General features: G+C 44.0%; 1 protein-coding gene across 3 annotated transcripts in view; it reads right to left on the bottom strand.

Annotated features, from left to right (window-relative positions):
- BACH2 (BTB domain and CNC homolog 2) overlaps positions 1 to 26185 on the bottom strand; it is a 185861-nt gene that overhangs the window by 133273 nt on the left and 26403 nt on the right. For all 3 annotated transcript variants that reach the window (XM_057432095.1, XM_057432093.1, XM_057432094.1), the window contains exon 2: positions 9824 to 9910. The gene's annotated coding sequence lies outside the window, so the exon portion shown is untranslated. The remainder of the gene's footprint in view (positions 1 to 9823; positions 9911 to 26185) is intronic.

Here is a 26185-nt window from a genome sequence, read left to right as displayed (position 1 = left end):
ACTGAAGTGGGACAAGGAACATCCCTTTCACCTTTAAAAAGGAGACATATGTCTAAGAGGCAGAAGGGGAAACATGACTAATTTCACTTCTTCAGCTTGTCTCTCCATTAGGAAAGACTTGTATGCTTAGAAAGGAAATATTTTTCAGCTTTTAAGGTTACTTTATGTGACTGCAGATCAGAAGTCCAAGAATATCAGATGTTGTTTCAGAGAAGTTTCCATCATCTACTTCACTATGTATTAAAGAAGTATCTCTTCCACCCCGTTTGACGAGGGTGGTAGATGAAGGGTGCAACTCTACTGCAGACTGAAGCCATCAGTCCATTTTTAATATCACTTGCTCCTCTGCCTGAACCTTAGTTACATGAGCACAAGTTGATATGGTCCTGCTAATTTGCACAAAACCCAACCACATCTTTAGTTGAGTTAATTGTTGGCTGGACTGACCCCATTAAGCAGCTCACTGTATGGTTTTATAAATGCCAACAGTGGTGCAAGAGGGAATGGGGAATGTCCTGGCTAAGGACATTGTCAGACAAGAAAGAGAATGAACAGCCATAACTGGGACTGGCTTAGGCTGCCATGAAACCTTTAGTCCCTGACGCCTAGTAGTAGACATTGTAGAAACACAAAACACAGCGTGAAGTGTGGCGCTTAACACTGGCATTGCAATATGTGCCTGACATTCCCATCATCTTAGGTCCTCATGTTTATCACACCAGATGACAGACCTCACAAAAGCACCTGGCACTGCAATGCCACTTTTTTCCCAGGGTATTGGGTGTAGACATGGTGAGGCCTTCATTTGTTGTTGTGGCAGGTGGACAAGCAGCTACCTTAGCCAAGCTGTCGCTTTGTCTCTCCTGCCACCTACTGTACCGAAAATCAAAATTATGTGTCACCAAATCCGTGCTTCTCCGCTTCTGACTGGAAATACCGACCTTTAGTTCTTCTAGAAGTACCACTGCATGCATGTGGGAACTCCCCGCTGTCATACCCCCCGCAGCAACGCCATCCGACATACCCTGATGAAAGCTAAATGCAGCGCTTTGAGCTCTACTTAACTCACTGCTGCATCAGGGTTAAAATTAGCATTAAATACTAAAAATTCTCCAGAGTTTAGGGCATGAACTCCTCCTCCCCTTTGCCCCACAGAAAATTAATCAAAGAAGATTTATTTTCAACAGTGAACAGGCCATGATGCCCCATAAGCCTCCGACCCTTTATTTGCTGTTATTTACGATGACAACACTCACAAGGGGCAAAACCCAGCAGAAAAATAACTTCCCACCGGGTGTGTGGCTGTCAGACCGTGGGCAGGCTGAAACTCTTGCTGCACTTGAGCTGCGTAACCAAATGAGTGTCACCCAAGAGTCTGCTTCAGACCGTGGTTTACCCCTGTCCTTTTAACCTCTCACTCTCAAAAAGCACAGCTGAGCGAGTCTGGCTGCGCCATGCATACCCTCGTGTAGCAGTGCAGTACTACCCACCTGAGATTGTTCCCCCCAGGAACAGCATGTGGTCCTGTTCCTTCTAGTATCACCAGGTTGCAGAAGAGGCTTCACTGATGCTTGCACTTAAGTGGCGCATCCAAGGAGAAGACAAGTATTTTGTCATCACCATCTGTGTTCTGCCATCCATCCAGACATCGTTAATCACAGTGAACAGCAACGAGAAGGGCAGCAACAAGTCTGAGCTGGTCTGGCACAGTCCAAGCCAACTGCAGGGCCTTCAAACCCCCATTCCTGGAACTATGTGGAAGCCAGTAAGCAATCAACCCAAAAATGAGAAGACAGATATCCCATATTAATTATTTATGCCATCCTCCCAGAAGGCATGACAACTTTATTTTCTAATATTTTATTATTAATTTCAAAAAAGTATTCAAATAGAAAACAACATGCTGAACTTGCTACAGAAATCTCACTATTTTCTAGTCAAAAGCTACCTTGTGGGTGCTGGCTTATTTTCCCATATACGGCATTCCCTCTTACCTAATCAACATCTTGGGGCTCTATGACAGCAGATATCCTTGACAAAAGGAGAATGCTGATGAAGGAGAAAGCCATGAAACATTTGCATGATCAAGTAAGCTATCAAATGTATTTATTTATGCTGTGACCATAGTAACCAAGAGGGATTAAATGTGGAACTGAGAGTCAGGTAAAATGCATTTTAAATCTGATTTTTCACTGGTTGAAGTAAGGAAATTGTTGACTAGCAGGACTCTTAAGGGTCTTTACAAGCTGCAATTAGAGAAGCAGATACAAAAGATAAATTGCTCTACGTCTGCAAAAGCAAGTCTTAAGATGAAAGGCTCACTATTACTTTCAAAAGTAGCATTAAGAATTTGATCAACTGAGAAGAAAACATTAATATAATTTCATTCACTCACAGATCACTGAACAACAACAACAACATCTCTGAAAAATAAAGACATCTCCTTTCCTTAAACAAATCTGACAAGACTGTAACTAAAAATATTTCTGTAACACACACAGCTCAGTATGGACACAGGAAAACAACTGGTATGAGTAACCACAGTGTCTGATCGCTCCATACATACATCTGAAGGCAGCCACCAAAATGCATCAAGAGCCATAATACAGCCACTTAAAGCCAAATATGACCCACAAATACCTATTAAACATGAATGAATTTATCAAGGACCAACAGTATGTACTTCTTAATTGCACAAAGGCTGCAAACAGGTTAAAAAAAAAAATTTTTTTACAGCATGTGATCAGAAGTGACTTTTACCAACACCAATTTAGTTTATAACAGAATCAAGGCAAAAGAAATAAAGGATCACGTTTGCAGTTAGTAACGCTACAGGAACTATGAGTGAAAAGCTAATGGAGTGAACAGAGCCTTAAAATAACTTGGTATTTTTTTAACATAGACTTGAAAAACTTGCTACTGCAAGAGCAGTGTCAGAGGGTGCTCACACATCCTCGCTAGAAACTCTCAAGACAACTCTCAAGGATCCCTAAGGATGCTCCAAGGGAATTAAAGAAGCCAATTTTATACATGCTGTGCTGTCTGGATTGATGTCTCACTAAATCAACAGGCAAAGTTTGAACTCCAAAAGGACTTCTACCTCTGCTGTGCTCGACCGAGTGGAAGAGAGATTTAAGCTTGTTTGGTGTAAGGCCGACAGAGACTTTGTAGCAGAAATGGAAGTCAGCTGATGAGCAGGTGATAAGCTGCTCCCAGAGTTTCCCTTCCTTTGAGAGGAGAGGAGCGGCTGGGAGATTTTCGGAGCAGATTCTCCAAACAAGCTGTTAAGAGAAGCCACTATCCATAAGGCTCGACAGGAGGAAAAAGGAAGCAGGGAAATCACAGTTAATGGGATTTGGCCGCAACCAGAAAACAGCTAGGTTTCTGAATACGTTACAAACAGTCCCGCACTTCACTGTTGCACCGGTTCATTGCTGGATGAGAAAACTTTACAGATGTAATGCCTTATAAAGCTCCGCAGAAATTTAGATTAACCTATTTAGAACAAATCTCACCTCTCCCCCTAGCACACCCTGTAGATGCATACATGAAGAAGAGGAAATTATCACCACTGCACCACAGCTACAATGATTTTCTGTAAGGAGGAAGCTGTCAGGCTAGAGATTTATTTATCTTGAGGTTATTTCTTAAGTCCCATAAACAAATGTTTGTGACACAAGCAGGTCACCAACCTGCTCACCTTAGATATCACTGCAGCAACTTATAAAGCTTGCCCAAGTTTTCTGTAGGAGGGAATTGCTATCTGATCCTGTCAAGCACGATAATTTGAGCTCAAATGCAGAGGGTTACCTCGCTCCCAGAGCTTCTCTCCTTAGCATAACTTCAGATCAAGGAAGGTAATACAATCTGGGCACAGAATAAGGTCTTTGAAAGGAAATACAGTGCTCTCACAACTGGAGGAAAGCAAGCAAAACCCTGGCTATGGGGTGCATCGCTATGGAAAGAGCAACCTCAGCAGGAGATCCTTAATGCCTCTCTCTGCCACTCTGGTGAGGGATGCACCAAGGACCTCCTGTTCATTCTCCAACCTCAGTGGAGAGAGCTGGTTGCTTAAGGCAGCAATGAAAGAGAAATTACCCTAGATGATGCCCTCTACCTGTGCAGTTTGAAGTCAAGCACAGAACATGACACAACACGTGCAAACTCCAAACTTATCCTTCCTCAGATCCCGAAGGAGGCAGCGCCACAGTATGCGTGCAGAGGGAAAATGCCAGCAGCAGAGAAATTTCTGGTCTTATCATAAGATAAAGGAAGAGGCAGCAGGAGCAGAAGAATAGAAACGATAGGAGAAGTGAGATAAGAGAGTTACGGGCCTGATAGCATCTGATAGACAATACACTTTTAGAAGAAGGGGAGGAAGTTGAGCCGCCATGAAAGAGGGGGAAGGAAGAATAAGGTTGATTTTCCCGACAGTCAGGTCATGAACAGTTCCCGAAACCTGTCTAGTCAGTCTGGCTGACTGACACAAAGATGCAAAAAGCCACACATGCAGCATCTCTGGAGTGGGAAAAGGAGATACTGAGGAGTGGGGCACCCTGCAGGGGAACTCAAAAAACCTGCAAGTCTTGTAAGTGTCATTCATACACAGAGATGAAGCTACTGAGCTCTCAACTGACAATGAACATGAACAGTTAACAGAGGGTCATGCAGAATTGTCCACTAAAACAAAAAATCGTTAAAACTTTGGCTCCTCACAAATGTCTTTTGGAAATTGCACAGCCACTGCTGAGAGATTAGCTTTATAAAGTGAGAATTTAACTGGAATTGCAGCTCTGGGTAACTACGGGAAATGTTGCTCACAGCAACAGAACATGTAGGATAATTACGTATTTTGGGGAAGAAGGAAAAGAAAGTTACAGTAACTATGCAAACAGAATAAACAGAATAAATAACAATGCTGTCTTTTTCTGGGACCCTTCCGAGGATCTCAGAGCAATCTACAGCCATCCCTCATTAAAAGCTGCTGTGTCACAGCCACAGCTTATTGCATGACCTAGGTCCCAAACCTGTCTGTACTTCTCATCCTTGTACTTTTACCCCTCCGCTGATTCTCACGCAGTACACCAGCCATAAACTGAGGGCAGGCAGGGACCTGGTTGTGGGTTTGTGCAGTGTGGGACCCCAGCTGGGACTCGGGGTGCTGCCAAGTGCTCCTTCAACATAATTAACGAGGCAGCCCAATCAAGAGACAGAGAAGACAAAAGGTTTCCACCAAGTGAGAAAACTCTTAAGTGCGAGAAATGGAGGCTCTCCCCACGCCAAACGTGCTCAGCAGCACAGCCTGGCAGGGCAAGAAGACGGGGAAAGCTAGCTGTCTTGCACACAAAGGTGTAAGTAGAAGGAGGAGGAGAAAAAGGAGAAAATACGGTCAGGCAGAGGGAGACAGGCTCCAGACAAGCCCTCCCCAAAGGAAAGCAACTCAGCGGACACCCCTGTGGAAGATGCTGCTCAGCAGGGGGAAGGGTCAAGTTAAAATACAAACCCACATTTACATGCTCCCACGAGTTCCTTAACTGCAGCTGAGAATTTAATGAAATGCTTTGTATAGGACTTGTTTGATTGCGCATGTTTTCCACCAATTTCCAGATCCAGTTTCCGCTCCTACTCTGATTTTTAATCACCACTGGGACAAAACACTAATATTCAGATATTGCCTTACTGAGAAAAGTGGAGTAACTGGAAGTTATGTTAACAATATTTAAATACAGTCCATGTCTATTTAAAGGCTTGAACACAACTCGTTAGAACACTGCATAAATTACCCCAACCTAATTCTCCGGGATGCATCAAGATCTGAAAAGCCCCAAGTTTGATGTTCTCTCTTACCACCCACTTAAAAAAACCAAAACCAACATGCTGGGGTTAGCTTAGGTTGCAAACGGTAATCAAATCAACATTCAACTGAAAAAACGCAATCTACTCCCTGATGTAATGAAGATCATGCCATAACCAGTTCAAAACCAAAACAAGAAGAGGCTCTCCCCCACCCCCTCTGTGCACACACATCCCCATTTTTGCTGTCATTGATGCCCCAACCCAACCTGCCTGCTCGGGATCCTGCATTGCTCCCTCCATCCCGCCCTGCCGCCTAAAACCATCCCTGGACGGAGCGAAGCACGCTGCTGCTGCCACCGCCACTGGCCTCCCCGTCCCCACCGCCTTGCTCGTGCTGGCGGCCAGACAAAGCAAACTCCGGTTGCATCACAGAGCAAACTCATTTTCCAGCAACCTCCCAGCCTGGAGTTTACCGCTACTGTAACCCGGTGCTGTCAACAACACTGCCTTTGTTGCGCACCCGTGCACACGGCTTGCTTGTTGCTTGGGTTGTTAGTTTTTATTATTATTATATTTATTTATTTTTAAGGAAAATTTTTGTTTTAAATGAGTAATCTGCGTTTGAGTGATTTCTCTTCTGTGCTGGCTCCACCCTGTACTGTAAACGAGACATTACCTTATACAAGAATGAATCTGCTGCATTCCTCTGTCTAGCTGCCTCGCAGCACATTTCCTACGCTTGCAGCAGCCCCGGCAGCGCACGCTCTCCCACCCTCCTTCCTCCCCCCCGCCCCTCACCTTTTCTCTTTTTTCTTTTCCCTTTTTTTTTTTTTTCCTTTTCACTGCCTCGCTGTGTTTTTGTGTAAATGATCTCACATGACTCAACAAATCCATCTGCCTGGAGCAGGCCAAGTTTGGAGCCTTCCCAGGAGGGAGGAGAAGAATTGCTTTGTGGAAAGGACCTGGAGCCTTGCCCTTTCTCTGGCTCAAATTACCCGCCTGTCAGGCCTGACGGATTTGGCTAAAAATAAAAGGAAGCGGGCCGTGAAAAGGAGATGAATGAGCTCAGCAGTTCCTTAGATAACATGGGTCTGGTGTCGCCCAAAGATCCCAGAACTGAGCATGTAAGTGCAGTGCTGCAGCCTAGGTGAACTTGGCTGCTTGGGGACCAAATAAAACAGGCACAAAAAAGAGGCAAAACCAACCCTATGCTGTTGGAAATAAACGGATTAAAGACACACAGAACAGGAAAATTGCCTGCTGTAGGCTTTTAGCTTGTAAAAGGGGAGATTTACAGCATTTCCAGTGGGAAAACAAGGCGTGGGGAGGTGTGGCGGGGGGACGCACGTGATGTCAGCCTCCTACCCTACCCAGGGAGCCTCAGCATCCTCCCTGCAAATGCCTGCCCAGCGCCCGCAGTGGGTATTAAGCACTTAGTTTGGCAATGTAATGACACACTGCAACAATCTGTAATGCGAGGCAGTCAGCAAAGCCCTGGCTCGCAAAGCTCTTTCTCCTAACCATTAACCATATGTTTGGCTCCGCCGCCGCCCAAGCGAGCGGGTGTTCCAGCGCACCATCTGGTTTCTATCCACACAAGCAACTGCAAAGCACAGAGTATTTCCCTCTGGAGCTGTGTTTTCCTCCCCAGCTCCCCCTCCCCACCCGGCCCCCCACTCCTCTGCTCCTCGTCTTTCTCCTTCACTTCCCTTCAGCAGCAGCCTGACCTCCCCACTGCAATGCCCAAAGGGCTGGGGACCAGGGCTGCCCCACCAAAGGTATGGCAGAAGAGTAGGGAGAGCAGGGATGCTACACTGTGCTACCCCCCATGCACACACACACAGAGGGATCGCATCCTTCATGACCAGTGCTTGGGGTACCATGTTAAAAATATAGGTGTGCTCTTGACCAGTCCAGGAGCCACTGCAGTGCCCACTGCATCTCACTCACGCACACATGCGCACAGGGAATGTTCAGTTTGGATTACATCAACTCCATGCCGACACTGCAGAAGGACTTCAAGAATGAACCTAACAACAGAAGGACAATTACCAGTGTTATCTCCTGCTCCCAAGTAGGGCCTTCTAGGCACATTTGGGGCTGGTTCCCCATTCCCACCAAATTAAGAAGATTCGGGGGGGGGGGGGGGGGGGGGGGGGGGGGCGGAAGGAGAAAAAGAGAAAAAGAAAGGGGAATGGAACAAGAGAGCTCTAAAGAAAATGAACGAAAATATTTACTTTTCCTGTGATAACTAAACAAGTTCTATCTGAAACTATAAAAAAGCTTTCAATTGTAATATTTTAGAAGACCTTGTGCCATATGCTTATGATTTTATGAATTCTAACTACTATTTATGTTTTTGAAGCACTTTCATCCTTCTGTTTATTTCTGAAGTCACCTATGGGACATCAACAGTAATTTTCCTCTCAGGTTGGCCAATTTAAGATTACTCATGACCTAATGCAAGTATTCAGGGATGTAAGCAATAGGATATTAAGCAAATCCCACACTTGCTCCTTTAAAATAAGTTTATACTCTGCAATGAGTCACACATACAGTGTTTATCCAAGTTACCAGTGCTACAAGAAAAAAAAGCCCATTACATTTGCAAATACATACAAATCGCAGCTGTAAGCACCCAACTGCTTACACCAGGACTCATTTCTATGACTGGATATTGATTTTTTAATAATGTGTCATTATACCAGTGTTGATACAGCAACTATCTTCCCAGAGTATGCAATTTAATACTAAAAAGAAGCTGGCTCTAGGAAATATCAAATGGGTGTTTAAAGCATCCATTCACATGCTTTAAACGTCCTTCTTGGTCATGACAACAGCAATGCAAAGCCACAACTGCATTTTTCCCACTTGGAACTAACAAAGAAAATGCAAAGGACTCGCCAGTTAAAACCAGCTCAGTCTAAGGCAACTAGCTCTGCTCATCTGCTTCTCAGTAAAATACTGCAGAACTTCTCCAATCAGTGCTGGAAACCAAGAGCCTACTTCGAAAAAGATACTTGTTTTCCAAATCTCCTCATATATGTGAGAAATCAGCTCACAGAAAAAGCACACTGTAGGCCCTTATCCTGGAATCAAATACATGAGAGGAAAACCCATATGCTTGTGAAAAGCCTGATGACTTCACTGGGACTGCCTAAGAAGTTTGAGGATAGGATCTGACCCCAATTACAAACATCGAGTGCAATTTAGCACTGTAAACTTCCCCCACTTTATCTTCCACTCCCCCTCAGTGAGGGAAATAAAACAATTAAAAACATAAGAGATGCATTTAAGCTAGCAACTTACATTGCCTACAAACCAGGACCTAAATATGTTAAAAGTCCATTATTTTAAGATAAGGTGGTTACAAACATATTAGTAGCATGTTTAAACAGCACACATTAGGTTTCTCTATGTCTTCGTTCACACACAAAACAACCAGTGGTAGTCCTCTAAAAGCATTAAAGGTCTAGGTCTGGGTCTTTTAGCAGATAATGATCTGCTCTGATCCAGAAACCTTTTAAAAGAGGGAATTCAAGGGAAATATTCATAGCTTCAGAGCTTTACAGTCTGAAGGGACAGCTAATCATTTGACCTTCCTCCACAGAACAGGCATGGAGCTTCCCCACCTGCACTGATGGGGCTGTAAGAGGCTGAATTGGAGAATCTATTAGGGTAAAAAAAACCCTAAAAAATCTAAAAAAATAAAAAATAAAACCCTAAAAAATCTAAAAAAATAAAAACAAAAAACCAAGCAACCATCTCACAGCCTCAGATTCAACAGACAGACATAAGGAAAGAAGCTACTGCAGTCCCAGCAACGCTGTCCTATTCAGCATTCACCCATGCTGGGGGAACACTCACACCCCATTGCCTGGTCTGAATTAATGTAACAGCCAGCCACCGTTTCTTGTCATACCTCTTGTCACTTTCCTCTACACCTCAGTCCCTGACAAAAGGCTACTGTCAGCCTGAACCCTAGCCAGTTTATAAAGCATAATAAAAAGCAGTGTCACGTCATTACCTGAATCCACCGAGTCCGCCTGCCAACAACGATGTTTACGCAATCACATTTTTCAGTTTTTAAAAACTTCTCTCTTGCCTCATCGCTCTGTGTGAAAAACAACACAAAAAGAGAAAATTCATTTATTGTGCACAATTATCTGTTATTCGCGTTACAGCGGTTGGCTTTCCCAGAAGATATTTAGGTCTTCTGTTTTCTGCCTCGTTTCATGAAGATGTTACACAAGAAAGAAGCCCTTTCCCCAAAATTCACACTGACCAAATAGAAGTGACAGAGAAAATCTGGGGGGCAGCCACGGTACCACAGCCCATCACTTGCAGTTCTTGCAAGTGTTCGTTGCAGGACAATGCAGTTCTCCTGCACCCAAATCCTCTGCCCTCTCCTGCCTGGCAGCACCAGGACCAGTGCCAAGCAGACATTCAGTGTACCAAAAGCAGAAATACGAGAGAAGAGAGAGCTACTTAAGTCTCTTTCAGTTTCAACAGTAAATACATGCCACTAATAACCACCACAGCAGCAATGTAAAAATACATGCAAAATTACATTGATTACTTAATCTACAGTTTCCCTGAACTTTGCACCTACAACACTATTTCTGCAGTAACTCCACTTAAAATTCTTGAAGGGTCTGTGTTTACTTCTCAGTTCACATATTAGTAGCTTTAAGTTTCAGTGTCAAATTCTCCTACCAATACACCAATAAAACAAAATGTACACCTCACATAAGAAATTTCCACACTTAAATAAGGAAGAAAAAAAGGCCCATATGGTAAAAACCCAACTGAAGATCCAACCTCTAAAAAACCCACCAGCCTCCCTGAATGGCCAGAAGACACATCGTAAGTAAAGAAAGAATGCCACTGGATTTTCAGGACTGGAAATGCCATCAATGTCAGTATTTCATTGCTTTCTCTGAAAGGGAACAAAACAAACCACATAAGGAGATGCAACTCAACAATCTGTACGTGATCTCTTGCCCACCTTCAGAAGGGCACATGAATTAAACACAGCCACGCAGCATGGGCTAGGGGATATGGCTGTGACACCCTTCCTGCTATTTCAGGGCTCGGGCATTTGGCATACTCTGTCCATCATCAACATGGATGTCTGCCAGAAAGTTCTGTGTCAAGCTTTCAGTCACAGTGGTCTGACTGAGCTATTCCTGAGAAAGTGGTTGGAAAGACTCAACAAATTCCGGCAGCAGAGAGTTTAAACTTCAGACTAGCCATGTGCCTGCCACACAAAGCAAAGAGTATGGTCAAGCCCAGGGCTGAGGAGAAGAGAGGTAGCCTTTGCCTCTGGCATCTGCTCCCAACCAGGCTGGGCCATTTCCCGAGCAAGGACATGGACTGAAGCTCTCTCCTGTTCCAGGTGACCTCCCTGCCACAGCCCCAGCAGCGTGGAGCCATCCATACTCAACACAGAGCAGCCAAGAGCTGGGCTAGGGGGTGACAGGGAAATATACATAAGAACAAGAAATTTCACTTAATGGGGATGGAAAATTGGAGGTAGGATAAGGAAAGAACATCACCGAGAGCTGCACAGTGGCTGTGCAGCCACAGCACTGCCAATGAATCATATTCAAGCCTCTACAACACTGGTGGACACTGTTCACCATTTGTCTGCTTCCTGCTTTTTTTCTTTGGTGTACAGAGAGAACATTGATGAGTGAAGCACTGAAAAGGGAAGAAAATGTGGTGAGCAAGCGCTGCCTACAGCGGTTCACTTCACCCTCTCCTGCCACGCTTGGCACATGGGACAGACCTGAGCTGAGCATCAGGGCTATAGATAAAAGAGGAGGACAACTCTGACAGATGTTAACAGTGAAGACCACAGCCACCCTGCCACTCCCTGCCACCCCGCTCAGCACTCGGGCAGATGAGCCATGCCTTGGAGAGCTGACACACTGCTCCAATGCAGCACTGCTCCAGTCATTTAAACCCAGCATTTCCCAAGTGGCCATTAATGGCGAGTTCCTAACCAACCTGAAATCCCGGCTTCTCTCAAGCAAAACTAATGAACAGTCACAGCAAAGAGAACTATACTCTCAGCATATGAAACACTATGTGGTGTGCAGACATCTCAGCAGCAAGGCTGTAAGATCCTCAAGATCCTTTGTCCTCTTGTTTTAATTCTCTTCCTGTAAAGATGCGGCAATGCTTCCCAAATTATTTGTTAAACCCTCAAGCCTGACACTGATAAACAGAACAAGTTTGTGAGGAAAAGACAATCTTCTTCAGTTTATGTGTAGTGTGCCATAAATAAAAGCCCAGGGCTAAACACCAAACAGTGAGGAAAAATCAAGATGCTGAACAGGGCATCAGCCCAGGGCTAGGGCTCTACACTCAGTGCTAGGCAAGGGACTTCTAGGAAGAGCATGATCACATATTTAGAAATGTAATCAAAAACTGTCTATGCATCTACAAGACTTAAAATTAGGTCTGCACAAATCCTTTTTATATCTCACTGAGTCACACTCTGACCTTAATTATATTGTAATGTTTGTGTAAGAAAATAAAATTAACAGCAAATAGCTGAAACCGCCCTAGCTATTATGCTGCCTTAGACATTCATAGTGCATAACAGAGTACAGGTCTACAGTCAACCAAATGCACAGTGCCGAAAGACAGACCTTAAAGGTAAATAATTCAGGGCTTGAATTCTTTAAGGTAAATAATTTAGGGCTCTGATGAACTCGCTGACTGCAAATAGGGATTTCCACTGTAAGGAACCCTCTAAACTGCCCTACATCCAATCCCCAGGAGTGCAGAGCAGAAAACTGTCAGTAAAAACACGCCTCAAATATTCCTGGCTATAGCAGCAAGGACTCTAACACAAAAGGAGTCTTGGGTAGGAAAAGGCAGCTTCACAGTTTCGTTCCAGTTCTCTGTACTGCTCCCATGAGCTGCTGAAAAGGAGGTGCAATTTCAGAAACACCACTTGGGCAAGCAGTGAGATGGTCTGTAAAGCAAGCTAGTTGTCCCATGCTGCGTCTCACTGGAAAAAACCTTCAAGGGTAGCCAACAGAGAAGTTTGGGCCAAAGGTGCTAAAAACACATGTGGCTATGGGCGAGACTATAACCTCTTTGCTAAATGAGGCAGCCTGTAGATGAAAAGGAACCAAAGCTTTGACTCCTCCTTACTTCACAATCTCTCTTCCTGATCCTTTTACAAAATTGACTATGGTCAATTTATCATCACCTGGGAATTTCTGTGCGTCCATCAAAAGGCATCTCAGCCACACAAAATCCACCAACAAACCACAGTATCAATCCTTATCAATTCTTAAACTATCAGCAAATGCCAGCCTTCCCAGCATACATCCTCTAGTCCCAAGGAGTCATTCACAAGCAGCAACTATTCCTGACCAAGCAAGGAAACTGTGTTAAAATGGAGATAGAGTGAACCGCCAGCTATACAATGTTGTCGCTGCTAAAAAAACTCCTGAGGATTTTCATGCTGTCTCACACACACACACATACAGTAGTATGTAAAAACACCCTGGAGTTGCCCCACACCCTCGTACAAGACCTACTTGAAACCAGACCGTGGAAGAAAACTCCGCCTTTCGCCACCAGTCACGTCACCAGCAATAGCCAAGACACTGCAAAGCTGCTGATGAGCCTGGAAACCACACAGGAGCATGCCCACGGAGGAGCAGTTGAGAATGCAACTGCTGTTTCTGCTCCATGCCCAGTGGAGATGAGATCTCATAGCCAGCAGAGATCTGGGTCACCACCAGGAAGCTGGAGTTGTCCTGGCATCATCTTCTAGGTAATGTTCCCAAAAGGGAGAACAAATCTGCGGCAAGGTTGCATCCTCTGAGATCCTGAGTGCAAAACAAAAGCCACCACCAGTGGTTGCTTTGGCCCCTGGCAGTAACATCCTATAAAAAAAAAGCCAACCAGCATGTCTTGTGTGTAAACTATTTTGCAGGAAGAGTTTGCTGTAAGTATGAGGTTCAGCTTGCAAACGCAACTCAGCTGCTAAAGTCTGCCTCCTAAACACCAAGCTAAAAGGTACTTGTTTGTCTATCCTGTATTTCAAAAATGAAAACCCAAACATGGGGAAGTACAAAGCAAGAAAGACAATGAAGTATGAATTTTAAACCTGAGATGTTTGTGAAAACGTATTTGTGAAAAATAAACGTGCTGAGTCTCCACATAATCAAGTAGCTGATACCTATCCAGGCACAGGACTGAAAACCAAACCAGCTTTCCAAGCTCTGCTAACCAAAGCTTTTACAATCTTCCTGTACACCATTTCCTTGTTTACGTCTCATGGCACTAGAGTTCAACTTCTAGAGAAACACGAATGGTGAACCTCGAAAGTGAAATGTGATATTATTTACAGAATAAGAGAGCATGCTGTTTGCAAGAATCTGTAGCTGCACACATCCCAATCCTGTTCCTCAGTCCAACACCCACTTCTGAAATCCTGTACCAAACAGATTAGCTGATGTGCACATGCTTGTGCTCTTGCGGAAACAATAGTCTCTTTCAGCCTGTGCAGTCTTCTGAAGAACCAGGCGAAAACGTCATGGGAAAAGTTAGGAAATATCTGCAGAAAACAGTCCGCAAGATGAAAGGCAGAACAAGCCTTTTAACTCGTATGAAGTACATAACATGGAGGAGAAACGCACAGCTTTGTTACCTAGCCACTGTGCCAAAGGGCTTTGCTTTGGATGGAAAAGGGGCTTAAAACAACTCTGGAAAATAAAACACTCGGTGGAGGAACAACTCCCTTACAAACAGAGCACTGCAGGAGAAACCCAGCTTGGGGAGCTGTGCGGCAGATTGAAGAGCTGATACCCGCTCCCCTTACACGCAGGGCTCTACTGTTGACGGCAGGAATCTTGGCAGGCAGGATGAATCCTCCTGCCCCCAGTGCACAGCACCCTTCCCGTCACTCCCCTCCCAAACAAAGCTCTGCTACTGCGGAGGGCACAGCACTACTTTTTAATTAATCTAGCACTAGGTCTGAGCTGCCTTGGGGTTAAGCTAAACATCTTCTGTCTTTAACCACTACGGCAGAAGTGACTATAGTGAGAAACACTGCCATAAGGATAGGGAATTGAGGACAGAAAAGAAGCCGCAACAGAGCCGCCCCTGACCTCTCAAAATTTTGCCTCCAGAGGCAAAAAAATAAGAAACTGCATTTTGAATCAGCAGGGAAATGGGGCAGGGTGACTTGCGCTCAGTAACATTATGGTTGGGAATATCACACAGAAGACATTCTGGAGTTGTACCTTTCACCTTCTGTTCCAAACTGCAGGTCTCCCAAAACCCTGTAAGAAAAAAAATACCCCTTCCCCACTCTCAGGACAGCACTAAGCACTGAGAGAGACATTTGCAATGAATACAGTTCTACAAATTCTTGTTGCTCCTCTCGCAAGGGGCTACAGAACTCCTGCAGGAAACAAACACTCCTTATCAAAGCAGATTTTCTCTGTATGCATTCACGCTGCCTGTTATTTTTTAATTGTCTGGTATGCATCTTCCTACAGGATTGCTTATGGTAAAGGAAATACTGACATTAGGTCTGCAAAAACCAGTGTCTCCTGTCCTATGCAAACACCACAGAGGTTAATAGTGGTAATCGCGGCTCGAACTCTGCCTTTGCCTGATGCCAAGCAGACCATGTAACTGCTGGCATCTTACCTCTCACGGGTACTTCTCCTCAACTCACTCTCTGCAGGATTTTACTAAGCAGTTCATCTAAACCTGATGCTAAGTACTTTTTCAAACTGCAGGAGTGAGTCAAAGTACAATCTGATGTGTTTAATTGCACAGACACTGCATGAGAATATGAGAGCTGATCACAAAAGAATACAAGTTGTTTTCATTTCACAGCTCTAAGAGTCAAAAAGGGTGTGTAGGACCCTGATATATACCAGATGCTTTAAAGTAAGGTGGAAAAACTGGTGTGGACACATTTGTCCATCGTGAAAGCTTCCCGACAGCTACCAACTGGCCATGCTGTAGCAAGCAGCCTTGCTCTGCCTGTGAAAGATTACAAGCATACTGGAACGGGAGTATTCACAGCTTCCATGAACATATATAATCCTGCTTTCAATCCTGCTCACTTTTCCTGAAAATAAATACGGCAAGCCCATCAATACAATGTAAGAAAGCGTCAAAACAGAACTCCTTTTGTTACATAAATTCTTGTACCTATTTAAGAAAAATGGATTATTTTATAGAAAAATAATTTGTTTCACATTCAACACAAGAGATGGAAGAGCAGAAGTTTTTCACTTGTTTGCAGAGAGTCTTGAGTCAGTTCCTTCAGAAATTTTTGTTCAGAATTTTTGTTCGGATTTAAAAAATACATTTAAAAGACTTTTGCCTCAGCTACTATCCTCCCTGCTCTAGGAAAGCACTGCCTATGTCAGCCTTGAGCTCAGCACTGAAATCACTCATTCCAGCATAGGACCATGGAGATGATACTTTGCCCATTAAGTATCCCAGTGTCTTCCTTATTACTCTGGAAGGATGCAAGTGAATGAACCACACTTTTTCTGAACACCACTTTCTGCTTTTATTGAGTACTTCAGTTACTGGTTCCATCTGCACCTCCTTGCCCTTCGAGGCATCAGTTTAAGGTTGCTGGGTCTGATTTTCAACTACCCAGCTGTAAGTCTCTTTGAGGAAAAAAGGTTGGAAGCTATTAGCCCTGTGAGAAAACATGCATTTAGTCCACAATCACGGGCTCCTGAAGCACAGCTGTTAAGCACAAATCTCAGTTTCTGAAATTTTCTTTCTGTTGCCTCATTATCTTTACTACATGCCAGCAGAAACCAGAGTCCCTGCAGGCAGAGGGAGGAAGTCTTTATGCTTCCAGCTGCATCTAATGCTGGCTAGTCAACCAGATGCAAAATGTTGTATCAACCTGATGTTTCCCTTCAAAGTCTCAAAATATTTCTCTTACTGCTGGGACTAGGTGCTTGTGGTTTGAGTTACCGCTGGGGAAATGGAATCTCACAGCCAGCATTTCAGATTACTTCCCAACGCTGCCAAGCTGCCCTCAAAAGAAGAAAACAACCAGAAGATGTCAGACACAAAATGGCTTAAATTAGATACCCAGAAAATATTCTGTCATAAACAAAGTTAAGTGCAATTAACTGAAGGCTGAAGCTCCCAGCAACTCATCCTTTTAATCTTAAGAGTAAGATAGGACCTTTAAGAACTACCCCTGGCCAAGAGGTCCAGACCACTAAATTTAATCCTGCAGGCGCTGACTTCATGCTGTTGTTGTCTTCCAGCCAGACTATTCCAGTTAAGCAGCCTTTAATACTTTCAGCAGAATCCACAGACTGAAACTTCATTTTTTAAAGTATAGTCATGCACAAAGAAAAAAAACATTTCAACTTGCCAAGGAAGAACAGAAATACCAGATCAATGTGCATACAGTCTCAGAACTATAACCCTAATCCCTCGCTTGCTAAGAAATCTCTTTCAAAGAAATGTTTATGTTAAAATTTAAAGTTATGTTCAACATTAATCTTAGGGAATTTTACAGCAGAACGCACCAATTTTAAAAGGATTCTACAGTTTTAATGAATTCCTAGAACCCATAGACAGAAATTAAATGGGGGGTACAGTGTTGGCTAGACATATTTCAATATTTGTTACCATAGAAACAAGCCAGCAGATTTAGGTTTTGGAGTTATCCTTGCTATAAAATATTAAACTTCTTACAGTTTTTGCATATGTATATTATGGCAAGAACACTGTCAATCCTGATAGAGCCCAAAGCATCTTAATTATTTAACAAGATTTTTTTGCTTCTTTTTTTTTTTTAACAGAGTATCTTTTATTTTTTATTTTTTTTTTTTCAGTAGACTGTATTTTAAAATCTTTCAACACTTCCAGAATACCAAAAGAGACACTTCTGGCTGACAGAATAATATACAGGAGATGCACAGGAGATAAAGGCTTATTCCTCCACAATGCTACAGAGAAGTGATAGATAAAAGGCACACATATTCTGATAAAGATGATTCAACAGTAATGATAAAAATTGTACCAATTAGCAACTGTGATAATTGTACTGGCTAAAAGTACATTAAATATCATAGTTCATTTGAAAAAGCATTCAGACTTCAAATTTGGTATTTTGTTTTCAACCCAAGCAATGGGGAAATGTTGAAGTACAGCATTTAAGTAACTGAGATAACATCTCAACACTTCAACGCTATGAAATACTCCTGGCAGATGCCTGAGAAATGAAACAAACGCATTGTCCTTTCATGCTTCAGCAGAGCATCAACAGTTGTGTTCAACCTTCAGCGCAATCAGGACACAGAAGGATCAGCAATTCAAACAATAATGAAAAATACAACTTTACTCCAGCAAAACTCCTTCAAAAAGGAAGGAGAAAAACCTTGTTTGGACAACTGGAATGGTGGAGGGGACTGACAGCTCAGCTTGCCATCCAGAGGAGTCCCGAACATCATCTGTTGCTGGGATGCAAGCTCAGCCCGGAGCAGTGGGAAAGATCAACACTTAGGCAAGCCCAAGTTCACCACTGCCAGGACTGAATGTGTGCAAGTGACTTTGACCCTGATTTCACAGCCAAAACTGGTTGCATGTTGTGGCCCTCACTTTTTGTTTGGATTCAAAAAAATCTGTTTACTGGAGCCTCGACATGAGGCTTCCACATGATGAAACACTGAAAAACTTGGGAGTAAAAGTCATAACCCACACAGTTGTTTTGGTACTATATTCCAGCACTGAAGTGGACCAGGAAAAACACCAACAGAATCAAAGCAAACCAGAACAAAGTAAAGAAACTGAGCAAGACTGAAACATCCTCTTCTTCCAAGAATTGAACAATGCTTTTTATGAAGTGCAAAGATAAGTAGCGGGATTACCATTTCCTAATGCTTCTGAGGTCAGTCCTCAAACACAGGCTCTCAAATAGCCAATTAAATGTACGCAGTCCTTACACTCACGTGTACTATCATCTTAGAAAAGCCCAACAGCTCAAGTCTCTTTAAAAAAAAAGGAAAAAATTATTCTTGAAGACTTGCAAGACAAACCTATAACTAATGGAAAAATCACCAACACTTTAAAAGAGGAAAATGGTTAAGATGGCTTAATTTTAAATGAGTAAGAATTCAAATGTCACTTCCTGCATGTGACATAGATTTGAAGAACCTTGCATTTTTGTTTTCTTTGGTGTGGTTAACGGTGGAATCTTTGTAGAATACATTTCTATGGCATTTACTGTTGCATGTTTATGTTCAGCAACTGCTTTACATAATTCTGAACACAAGAAAAGCAGAAAGTGATTTTTACTCCATGAAGAGAGAGAGAGAGAGATCTAAAAAGTAGCATGCTACTAGGGCTTTCAAAAGAAAGAAAGGCTGGAGAAAAACTATCCCAGCACTCAAGGGAAAAATGCACAGTTTCCTTTCATTGACAACTGCAGTGAGGTACAATGAATTTATTTTATCTGAGCAGCTCTGTATGCACATTAAAGACAGAGCAACGGTATGTACTGCAGAGAATTTATCCACACGAATCCACAAAGGGCACCACTATCAACCTGCAGTCAAGAGGTGGGAAGTTATTCAGACGTCTGAATAAGTTCTGGAATTATAAAAGATGCAGGCAGCACATGTTGCCAAAGATACAGCAATGCATATACGCATTCAAATGCAGAGCTATAAGCCCACTCAACATGCTCCCCTGTACTCTTCAGGCCAGGTTTGTCCCTTAGGGAGCTGTACATCACTGGACACAGGGCTCCAGGGTATTAATTTCCAACTGCTGCTGCAGGTGTCAACACCTCAGTTCATCCCCTCACCCTTCTTGACAACCATTTTGCAAGTCAGGGGCTGGTTTGAAGAATCAGTTAAGAAACGTGATGTGGCTTTTCTGAAGTTTTATGTGGAATTGATGTATACAAGTAAAAGAAAGAAGAGAGAAGTCTACATATGTGCTGCAGGTGTATCCTGGAACAAAAGTGCTATCATTCAACCAGAGTGCTCAACTGACAGACTGTGCTGCGTCACAAAACAGAAACACCCTGAGAAACGCATCCACACAGCGATGGTTTTTAAATCGTTTGATAAACACCTCTCCCATTTAAGTGACAGATTCTCGCGCCATTAGGGATGGCTTGGGTTGCCCTCCTGTGGTGGCAGGCCAGCATGCCCCATGCCTGGGCCCTGAATGAGGACACGCCAGCACTGGGTGCCTAAAGGAAAGGGAGGGACAGCAAAACCCTTGCAGCAGCACTGCTGAACTGGAGGAAGGTGTGCTCTAGTTCTGGGTAACATGGCTCCATTTGGTCTGCTCAAAATAGATGTTTTAGAAAATAAACCAGAGAGATAAAACAGGAGGTGGTGCTTCTCTGTCTTGTCACACAAGAAGAAAGTAGATTTCAACCAAATAAAAACCTCATAGAATAAATAATAAAATGGTTTGTGTTGGAAGAGGCCTTGAAGCTCATTCAGTTTCAACCCCCCTGCAATGGGCAGAGACACCTCACACTAGACCAGGTTGCTCAAAGCCCTGTCCAACCTGGCCTTGAACATTGCCAGGGATGGGGCAGCCACAGCTTCTCTGGACCACCTGTGCCAGTGCCACATCACCCTCACAGGAAAGAGCTCAACACATGTAAAAGAAAATACTCTATCAAACATACAATTTACCCAACAGCAATTCATTCCCTTTTATACCAGGGAGGTCAAGAGCCCAGTTGGATTCATGGGGCATGAGCTTCCCATCTCCTCCAGACTTTGGAAAAGAATATAAACATATCATGATCCACCATGTCTTCACCGAGTAATTAAACAGTAAAGCCACCATACGCTGCTGGGATGTTGTATTTGCCATCTGAGGTGGGGCAGGAGTACTGCTGCCTCCTCCTGCATCTTGTGGACAGTCACCAAAATAAAGAAGGGGCATTGTTGTACACAGAGAGAGATCTGAACTGGCACAGAAATGCATACTGCTCTTTTAATATTGGAAAATTAACACGCAAGAAAGTTGATGAATGGGAAGGATTAAATATAGAACTAAAAATAAGCAAAATGATTAATTGCTAGGAAAGGGAACTGATGATTTATAGAGGAGAAAATCAGTAAGATTTAGGAAAGTAAAGGGAATCAGCAGCGGGTCAGCTGCAGGGTGGGACCATCTGGTGCATATGAGCCATGGGCAGTACAGGGCTCATGCCCCTGGCTCTGGCTGCCCCTCTCTCCCAGCCTCGGCATGTGTGGAGCAGACACAGCCAAAATAGGCGGTGTTTAGAGGCTACTGGCTGAAAATAACCAACTTTAAAAACAATAAGCTGCAATTGGTTTTAAATAATATCCCATAATCTCAAACAAAAGAAAATGGTCTCTTCATTCAATTAAATGCTTCCATGTGGTCTTGCAGTGGGATGGTGGTAGCACTGTCGTGCTCACATCGTCATATTCCAGTGCTTTCTAGACATTTGTAAAAATAAACGCATAGTTCCTTAGCGCTGTTTTCATTTATCTTAAGAAGGGATAAATAGTAATGGAAACAAAAGGCATTTTTAGCCTATTTAGTTTTAATTTGGGGTTATAACATCTCAACAGTAACCCACGCTTTTTGTCCTATGCTTCCTTGCTTTGCAACTAATAAGATAATCAAACTCTTTTGCAGTTGGCATGCAAGTGACAGGCACCCCAAAGCAGCATAAGCCCGAGCAATAACCCACACCTAAAAGTCTATTATGATCAGCCACTTGCTTGGTGTCTTCAATCCATTTGCTTTTGTGGGGAATGTTAATACAGAGGAAAAAAACCCACCCAGATACGCTGTGAAACCGTAAAAGCACTTCTCATTTTAGCATAACACCTGCTTGATTTTTTTTTTAACTTAATGCCATTTTTAAATCACTTGCAAAAACACTTTTTTTTTCAGTTAAAAAAGAAAAAATGATACAACTGACTACACCCTCTTTGGGTTATGCTCATGAATGAGCCGCTGTCTGCATTAGAAACAAGCACCTGGATGAATTCATGGGCATCCAGCAAAGCCCCCTGGTTTCCTTTCCAAACACTAATTTACAAAAGACACTGCCAAATCCCAGCCTGTGAGCAGCCTTGCTTGTAACATACAAAATCTTACGGGTGGAAGCGATGATGTGCAGGAGGCAGAGGGGCCACTCACTGTGGTGAAGGCCAAGGCTCCAGCTCACAGCAGCTCTGCACGGGGAGACCACTCCCTTGCCCGGAGAGGTTATTAAGACACCAAAGCAAATACTTTTCATACTTTTCTGAAGGTCCATTATGAAATACTGTGCTGAACACTCATTAAGGAACAATTCTGCACTATCTTCGGGAGATCTTGTGCTTCCTCATACAAGTCTTTATGTGGGCTCATCCCCTTCACAGCAAAATACTGTCTGCACGGGGTAAACAGCAGGACGTGGATTCACAGAGCCAGTCAGGAACGAAGCTGTCTGAGACTGTGGGGAAGCATCAGCGCATTTCAGTTCAAGCACAGTCATCTTACTAAACAAATGACCCATCATTTCAGCAGGGACCCTTCCCACCACCCTTCATTTCACCTGGTCCAGCTCCCACACATTCTAGGCAGAAATTTCCCATCCTTCGCTACCCAGCGGAAAGGACAAGCTCAGAAGAGCTGTCACTGGATCGCCGACACACCCTGGGGGGCTTTAAGCTCTGGAAGTGGGCTGAGATAAAACTCATCACCATCTAAGCAGCTTTCTGTGCCTTTCACTCCCATCTCTTGCCTTCGCAAGTTCTACACTGTCCTCTCTTCCTCTCAGTCCTCCAGAAGGACATGCGGGGGTTTTTCCTTTCAGAACCTGAGGATACGCAACACTGTTCCCAAAGGACTCCAGCTGCTCCTGCTCCACTGAGGGAAGATTCAGAGCCACGGTTTAAGGAACACATTACCTTGATGCATCTTTCTTGCCAAGGTCCAGTTTTACTCATTAGCCTTTTGAAGAAGCACCTTTTCAGTCATCTCTGAACTCTATGCCCTTTACCCTATACAAAGGGTAAAATCTAGAGGAATAGCACACATTAACTGCTGTGACAGAATTCTTCACGAAGAGCAGTAACAGATCTTTTTAAGAACCTGATATATGTAGGAATCAACATACGAACCTCAAATTTCAAGAAATGCACCACTCAGTTTAATGCTGTATGCTACAACAGTGTTTTACACTCAGCAGCACTATACAGTCTCACTATTAACTAAACAAACTTCCATATTTGATTTAATGGGAAGCTGTTCTTCTAAACAAAATATCTGAGGCAAGAAGGTTTACTTAAGCTGCCAAGTATTTAAATGCAACTGAAAAGAAAAATCAGAATAGGCATAACAGATTTCACAAAAAAAGCTGTAACAACAGTTTAAGCTGAAGTGGCCAGCAGATGAAGCAATAGAAAATTGGAAGCAACTACCATATAATATTCAAGAAATATTAAGTTTTAAGTGAAGACTCAACACAGCATTCACACAACAATGCGTGGTGATGAAAAGCACATACTTTGCATAATCAGCAAGAAGGTATTTCAAACACAGCCATCAAAACAGGAGACCGGTAATGTCACACTGAGAGAACTGGCTGCAGAAGAGCAGGGCTGGTAGCTTGGGCAGGGAGGGACTGGGTGCATGTGCCTGTGCGTCAGCCTCACCACCAGAAGAGGAGGTAACAGCTACGCGCAGCCCTTCGGCTCTGCTGAAGGCTGCCCAGGCAGCAGAGGCATCTGCTTGGTGCCAGCCCAACTGGTACACATGGCTTTGGCAAATACCTTCCCATGAAGGAACACCTCTTGGTAAAACCAGGAGAACCACAACCTGTGCAGCCAGCAGAATCACAGCACCTGATCAGTGCCCACTCTCACCATCCTGGGGAGCCAACTTCACCACCTAGGTTTGTGTTGACCCAAGTAGGCACTAACAGCAGCCTCTCTTCTGACACCCCCTAAGGGCACCATCCCCACTGGCTTCCTTCAGACTGGAACATCATGGTCCAGCTCCCCTCACTCCTGGACCAGCACTGTCCTCTCAGGCTCCTAGCAGGCTTAAGCACATGCTTAGCCAGAACTCAGGCTGAACTCCAGGTCCACAAGTTTACTTTTTCCAAGGTACAGAGGAATAACCCAGACCTACGGATGGATTTTATGTGGGCTCTAGAAACCAACTTTTACTTTGACAAGTACCAGATGGGCACAGCCAGACAAAACACCAATTATCTACATGCTCTATCCTTTCTTTCAGCTGATGCAGAGGAAGATACAGAAAGCATTCTTTGGACATCACTTGATGGTCCAGAATCACAGGGCTCCTCCTCTGTGTCAAGGGCCAGCAGTGTCTGCCCTTCTGGCCCTACTTCTCACTTCAACAGTGAGCCCCTTTACTACAGAACCACCCCTGGCAGCTCCTCTCTGGACTTATGCAATTGCTCACACATTCTCCCAGAGTCCCTGTGAGCTGGAGAGTCCCCGTTCATGATCCAAGGGAAAAGCAAGGAGCTTGCCAGCTGCATTTGAAAGAGACAGCAAGAAGCCTGATGATAATGAAGTGCCAGGGTTTTCTGCCTCAGTTTCAGGTAGAACTTCAAGATAGCAAAGAAATCATCCACCCCATCGCAGACGCAGATGCCAAGAGAGCCTTTTCCTTTGTTTTTCTCCTATGTTAAATATTTCACGAGCATGAAATAATATCTTTTTCTTTTAACTTAATTGTCATGTGCTTTGCAGTACCACCATGTTTACAGTGCGGGCCTGGCAAACTCGGATGAAAATGGTCAATGAGCTTCAGGTATGTTTGTTTTGCTGTTCTTTCTTATGTTTGATGCTTTGGAACCTGAAAATGTTGGAATGTGATTGCTATTCTTGCATGATCAGCCCTCAAATACTGCAGGGTTACACACAACACGCACAGCACTGTTTACCAGATCAAGCCCACAAAGTTGTTACTTGGAGAAAATCAATTCCTGCATGGTAGTTATTACAGAACATTAATTTGCACAAGGAAAAAGTATGTTCTCCCCCGACTTACAAAATGATCTTTCAATATTACAGCCTTTTGTCTTCTTAGGAGGGATGAGGAACAAACATTTTAAAAAATAAAAAAAAAAAGAAAGAAAACTGAGATAATGTGAGAAACCAGCTGATTTTTAACCAATAGACGTAGAGTCCACTGGAAGTCATAGATGCACTTGGGCATTCCTTCAGTCTGCACAGTTTGGGAGCTCTACACCCAATTTCAGACCCTGGCCTGTTGGGCATTATCTAGCCAAATTACATGGAATTAAATCCCAGAGGATGTGGAGAGAGGAATGGGCAGGAAGGGGAACCTGCTAGAGACACCACCAAGCAGATGATGGGGCAGCTATTAATCTGGAGGGCAGCTTGGGGCTGCATGCCCTCACTGCAGAGGTAATGGGGACTAACAGGAATGACACAGAGCTCATGAGGAAGGAAGTGGGAAGAGTCAGGTAAGCATCTGTGCCTCCAATTCTGCTACATGAAGGTAATTTGTCTTGAACCAGCTTTGAACTTGTCTAGAAGCAGGCACTGAGCACAGTTTTCCAGGTGAACACCAAATCTGTGCTGGATCATCCAATTGGTGAGACTTTCCTTTCCTGGAAGGCTTTCTGGGGGTGGCCCAGGGCAGGTAGGCACAAGGCTGTGTGATGGAGCCCGAAGGCAGCATCCCCCACCCTAGGGCGTGGGCCCAGGCAGGACACAGGGACACGCATGCCCAAACCAGAGCTCACCCTGCAAACCTGGCACGTGCATCTCTCAGGTGCAGTTTGTTTCTCATAAGCTGATTAAAGCCAATAGGTTTGTGCTTGTATTTACTGACACACCACGCGTATTTTGCCTCTGCCTGTCACACTCTGCCTGCTTTGAAGAGCAGGCTGCAGGCATTCCAGAAGTACCAGTCAGACCCATGCAGCTTGGGTCTCCCCGTGGCCACTGGTGGCCTTCACTCCACCCCACGCAGGGGCTATCCTGACCCCATCCTCACCAGCTAATGCTCCTCGCTCTCCAGGAGCACCCTGCTGCCTCCTCCCTTCCCATCTCCATCAGAGCAGACATACGTCACACCACCCAGCTTAGTGCTTCTCCTCTCCAAAGCCAGCCATAAGAAGGAACTAATCCTCTCTAAGCCCCAGGAAAGCAGGTAGCCTCCATTGTACATGCACAGAAATGGAGGAAGGGGTGAAAAAGTTCAGCCTGTTTCGCTCAGTACATCCCTGAAGATCAAGCAGAGCACTGGTAAGCACTTTAACTTAAGCTCTTAGGCAACACAGGCTAACCTACCAAATAAGCCTAACAAGCAGGCGCTGAATGTTTACGACATATTTGTTTACGTGACACGCAAAAAA

Source organism: Pezoporus wallicus, unplaced genomic scaffold (assembly GCF_028554395.1).
Source record: "Pezoporus wallicus isolate ANWC-B61680 ecotype Strahan unplaced genomic scaffold, APGP_CSIRO_Pwel_v1 contig_4847, whole genome shotgun sequence".
Lineage (NCBI taxonomy): Eukaryota > Metazoa > Chordata > Aves > Psittaciformes > Psittacidae > Pezoporus > Pezoporus wallicus.
Note: the sequence above shows the minus strand (reverse complement) of the source record. Positions and strands in the feature narration are given on the sequence as shown.